This window comes from Furipterus horrens, unplaced genomic scaffold, assembly GCF_987537825.1.
Source record: "Furipterus horrens unplaced genomic scaffold, mFurHor1.1.pri manual_scaffold_4, whole genome shotgun sequence".
Classification (NCBI taxonomy): Eukaryota; Metazoa; Chordata; class Mammalia; order Chiroptera; family Furipteridae; genus Furipterus; species Furipterus horrens.
In genome coordinates, this window is record NW_028327174.1 from 84,628,875 (window position 1) to 84,634,595 (window position 5,721).

Here is a 5,721-nt window from a genome sequence, read left to right on the forward strand (position 1 = left end):
CCCCCAAATTATTTGTGTCCCATTACAGAAGTTTAGAATTATATCCTCTTTAGAGAAATAAAGAGAAATATAAAATTATTCAAACTGATAAGAATTTCAAGCCCTTTGTCAAGAAGGAACATTTTGAATTATGTTCTGTTCAGAGCATATGTGCAATATTATGCCAAGTCCTAGGGATTACTGCCACAAAAGGATATTGATAATGGCAAGGTACTCACTGAAGTAAACTTGGAAGTATGTGTTATGAGGAAAATTGACATTTAAATTGGTATAGCATAAAAATAAATTAACCATCTTATTCATAGATGTGTGTGAACAGTAATATTTTGTATTGTTTCAGACTCAAAGTTAATCAGAAGCAGTGGTAAAAATTTCAAAGAGACATATCTTTTCTTAAGTAACAGGGTTTGAACCAAGAGAAAAAAAAAGGTTGCAGTTCAGTTACAGGAAGTATATACCTAATTCAATACCTTACACAGAGTAGGTACTTAATATAATTTTTAAATGAAATACTGAATGGCCATGTAAAGGGTAATGCAGGGAAATAATTCCTCAATGAGCAGTAGGAAGAAATAAGAATAACCTTTGAAGTCCTTTCTAACACTGAAAACATAAAGGAGGCAGACTCCCTTTGAATCTTATCTAAAAAGGTTCAGCAATGAAAGAAACAGAAGAAACATGTTATAAAACTGCCAAATATTAAGCCAGCCTGGACCACTGAGGAAATTATTAGCATAATTCCAGTGCAACAGCCATGGAAAGACACACTGGAGTAGTAATGACATTTTATCTATCACTTTAGTTCTCATTATTTTTTCCCTAGACCTGTTTATAAAAATGTGTATGTTCTTTTACATTTCTATTCAGTTTCTATGTTTATTAGAATTTATGTGTTATAGGCCAATGATCATGTCTACTTAATTCTCTTTGTATTAAGCTCAAATAGGCACTAAATAAATGTTAATTCAAGATTACTTTCAAGATGATTTATCACCAATGATTATTTGATGTTTTCATAATACCATACATTAAGCCAATATCCCAAGGCTGGATAACTTAATAAGTAAACACTATTATTATGAATGTGTAAACTCATACACATATACACAACACTACATATTTTCAAATAATTTTACATAAGAAACAGATTTTATCTTCCCTCAATTGATATTGTGTATATTTATTTAATAGAGAAATTATACATAAGATATTTCAAGAAAAAGTGGATTCCTCAAAGCTCAGGAAACTTTCATTCTGAAATAATTTTAAAACTACAGAAGTCCGCAGTAAAGTACACAATAAGCATTGCAGAAGTGCCAACTCCATCTTTCCCTAAGCACAGTTCAACTTCATCATTGGGAAGTGATTTTTAGGAAGGGATAACTGAGAACCTTTACTTTTATGGGTGAGTTTTGTAACTCTAGCCCACCATATAGTTAGGCAAAAATAACACTATTCCCCAGGACCATGAAAATAATACCAGTTAGCAATCTTTACTCACTCTAATGCCTATTATTTGTATATATTTCAAACAATTTTTTAGTTAATATGGAAGTTCCTCTCCTCTCCCCTGTGAAAGGATAACATTTGTAAATATACTTGACAGGTCATTAGCATGGCAGTAGCTATTGTTATTATCTGTATAGAAGTGATATATATTTTACCCATGAATAATTTATTATTTTTGTCAATAAATTACCATTAAAATAATATAATTTTCTTAAAAGTTGAAACTTTCAAAGTAGAATAAAGACAGTTTTATTGACAGTTCATTTCTATTAAAACTGATATCTTGACATGCATAAATCAAATAGTCAGTTATGGACCAGAAGACTCATAAATAGATCATTGAATAATGTATAAGAAACACGTTGAAAAAAATCAATTCATTTAAACATCATTTAAAGTATAAATTTTGATACTGTAGTCAGAAATCAGAAAAAATAAAGGTGTTATCAAGTAATTTTAGTATAGTGGTTAAGAGCATGAACTTTGACATCAGATAAAGTAGCTCAGCTTCTTGAAAATTATATAACCCTGAGCAAGTTCATTTCTTTGAGCTATAGTTTCTCCAAATGTCAATATGAACAATAATGCTAAATTTTTGAGTAATTATGTGCATTAAATGTGATACTACATAAATTGCTAACCATATAATCTGGTATATATATATATATATATATATATATGCATATATATATTCACATATATATGATAAATAATAATAGACTCATACAACAAATAAATATTGACAAATCCTGTACCAAAGATTAAGTTAGGCAGTTAGGCAGTAATAATAAAGAGAGACAAAGCCTTGTCCTTAATAAGATCATCCAAGAATCATCAGGGACCCAGAAAGTTACGCGGATGAGCTACTAGGCAACAACTGCTATAACAGAGGTCATCAGAATGTCACTTCACTGTTACCGAGCATAACAGGTAAATGAAAGATTTCTAATTTAGACTAGTTCATGAGAGATAAGTTTTTTTGAGGTACAGGTAACTCCCATATAACACAGTAGTTAGGTTCCTAACCAATGCTGTTTTATGCAAATCCGTGTTATATGAAACAAAGAACTAATACAAAAAGGGAGATTAGGTTCCAAAAATTAAAAAATATATACTATCATATTTTTATAATTAAGAGGAATATCTTTATTAAAACAGTTTCATCAAAAGCATTACATATTAATATGAATTAAGTAATGTTTTCTTCATCATCACTACTAAGCTCCATTAATCAAATGTGTTTTCTTTTTGACAAGATACCCTCATCCTCTGAAATTTCTTCAGCATTATCTTGATTTCTATGATCTACTTTTTACAACATTCAACAGACTAAATAAGACTACCTAGAAATTAACATAAAAATAGCAGAGGAGAGGTACAAGGATGGGTCCCAAAATAAATCACCCATCATGAGGTGGGAAAACATGTTGGAAGAGTCTTAAAAAAAAAATTCACTGAAGCTGAACGCAGCCTCTCTCTAATGCCAGTTTGTGCATTGATATAGAAGGGTTTCTGGAACTCTCACCTATCAGAGAAACCCTGTACTGCAAGGGGTCCATCCTCCAGAAGATGATTATTTTTAGGGGGAGGATCCTCCCTTGTATAAGATCCAAGCCTTGGACACTTCATGTTCAGAGTTAATCGAGACAAGGAAGAACCTGCAAAAGAAACTGAGAAGCAACAAGTGAGAAAGGAGGAAATCCAGGAGAGGGTGATACCCAGCAAGCCAAGTGAAGAAAAAGTTATAAGAAGAAAGGAGTGATCATCTGTGTCAGATGAGGACAGACAGAAAAGTGATTATTTAATTCAATAATAAAGAGTTTATTAGTGGTTTGATAGTCAGAGAGTTGTGATGGTGGAGATAAAGATCTCTTTGAAATGAGTCTGAGCAAGACAATAGCAGGAGAGGAATTGAAGTTAATGATTTATGGAATGAGTGAAATGATAACATTATGTACTCTGCAATGTTTTTATAAAGCAGTATGTGCTAGAGATTCACACTATTTTTTATAGTTCTGGCCTATATATCTTAATCATTGCCTAATTTTAAATTATATAAATGACCACAAAATGTTTAAGATGATTCTCTAAATAGATATTAACTCTTCTGTTTTAGTACCAAGAACATCAATCATCCCTACCCTAAAACACTAATACAGATGAAATGTTCAGTGGAAATCCAGAGATAGTGGGAGAGACCAAAGCATTTTGAATAGTCTCTGTAGGGACAAGGAGTGTACATCACTCAGGTTGTGGCAGAGATTTCATAGTGGAAACCAATAGGAAATAAAGTCTCTGAAAGTGGTTTCTGATAACTCTCTTCATTTGATTAGGACCAACACCATGCAGGCAAACAGTTCTTCACCTCACAAAGCGATACTAGTTCAGTCCCTAGATACTTTTGCCAATAACATTTTTTTCAAAGCATGTGTGTCCCTAGAAACTGGTTATGAAGCCAACTATAGCTCTCTGGTTTTTTTTTTTGCACTGAAGGCTGACAATTTGTTTATGAAGCTTATAATTAATAAAGATTTTGCTAACCATTACATACCGAGTGATGTTCCTGGCTTGTTGAAAGGAACAGGGTAGAGCACTGTTCGTGACCTGTCAGTCTGCTGTGGCTGATGGGTTCCATTCCAGTGCTACAGCAGATCCAGTGACACATGACTGACTGGCTGGCTGGTGGCTCTCAGTTTCAGGTCTTGGAGATAAGCTCTGAGGAGAAAAAAAAAAAAAAAAAAGAAAGGAACAGGGTAGGTAGCAGTGATTGGGCTGGGACCTTTAAATGTGCATTTGGCCAGTGGGCTGGAGATTGGCTATTGTCTTTTTTAGTAAGAGAATTTCTGGGCGCCCTACTGATATAGTTCAGACTAAAGTACTTTGGGAATTGTGAAATGATCAAACTATAGAAAAATTACAGAGTAATTTTCTAAATAGAATTAGCTTCTGCACATCTTCAGGAATTTTCATATTAATTCTTTGGCTTTGTTGATTTCTATTTTCTATTGTTTGTAAAATGACAGTGTCTGCTGCCAACTTCACTTTTACTGTTCTGGTGAAGACAGCTTGATCTAGTACAAATGTTGGAAAGTCAAGTATCTGTAGGAGGCAAAGAAGGAACCAAGCAAAGCAGCCCACCATTAGAAATCACTGGGGAGAAGTTAAGGCCTGAGCTCGACCAAAGAGAGAATGTTCTGCTCTAGTCAGTTGTTGCCACGTGAGAAGATCTGCCTATTCTTAATACTCCAAAGTCCTTTTAAAAGAAGCTAGAAATGTGAATTTTAACATGACACGTTTCAGCTTGGAAATGTTGGGAACAAACTCAAAGTTTTAAGAAAAGCACTGTGTAACCCGAAACATTGCAGGCCAAAGCAAACACATCTGCAGGCTGGATCCAACTCAGGCCACCAGCTTGTGAATTCTGGTCCAGAAGGATCAGTGGTTACGGCAAAGATCTGGGACTGGTTCTTCACAGGGATGTAGAAAACAGCTGGTTGCTAATGATCTAAATGTTCTCATTTCAAGTCGTTTTCTCCATTTCCTGTTTTTGCAACAAATCTTAAATCACATTAGACTGGTATTTGAAACCTGCTGGATACAAGTAGAGTGACCATATAACCTAGACTGCCCAGGACAGCACTGGCTTAGGCCTGTACCAGTATAATTATTAATTTTGCTCCCTAATATTCCCAACATATCCCAGTTTGGACAAATTATATAAACACCTTAATTATGTGTCTCTATTGTCCCCACTACCTATTTTTCCCTTATTTTTCACTCGTTTTAATTAATTTATTTTTTAAAAAGCTATCTTGGATCATGTTAAATATATTAAAAAACTGGAAAGATATTATAAACCTCCATGTAGCCATCATCTAGTTTCAGCAACTGTCTACTAGTGGTCACACTTGTTTCTCCCATATCCTCACCCATTCTCCATTCCTTTATTATTCTGAAGAAAATTCCAGATTTTGTATCATTTCATCTATACTTTCTTATAACTTTTAAGTCAATATTATCTAAATACCAGTCTATCACTAAATATTTAATTTAAACCATTTTGCTTCAAATTGTTCTCACTTTTCCCAAATACCTTGACTTCTCTTTCTTCCCCCACTGTGTCCATCATGCGCTTGTCCTTTTGTTCCTGACTACTAGTACTGAGACATTTCATTAGCATTTCTCAAGAACTTTTCAAGAGTCATTAAATAT

General features: G+C 33.7%; 1 non-coding gene across 1 annotated transcript; it reads left to right on the forward strand.

Annotated features, from left to right (window-relative positions):
• Nucleotides 1–4,097: 4,097 nt before the first annotated feature.
• Nucleotides 4,098–4,223, forward strand: LOC150012317 (small nucleolar RNA SNORA54). Its single transcript, XR_016511037.1, has one exon. It is a non-coding gene; the product is annotated as a small nucleolar RNA SNORA54 (small nucleolar RNA).
• Nucleotides 4,224–5,721: the final 1,498 nt, after the last annotated feature.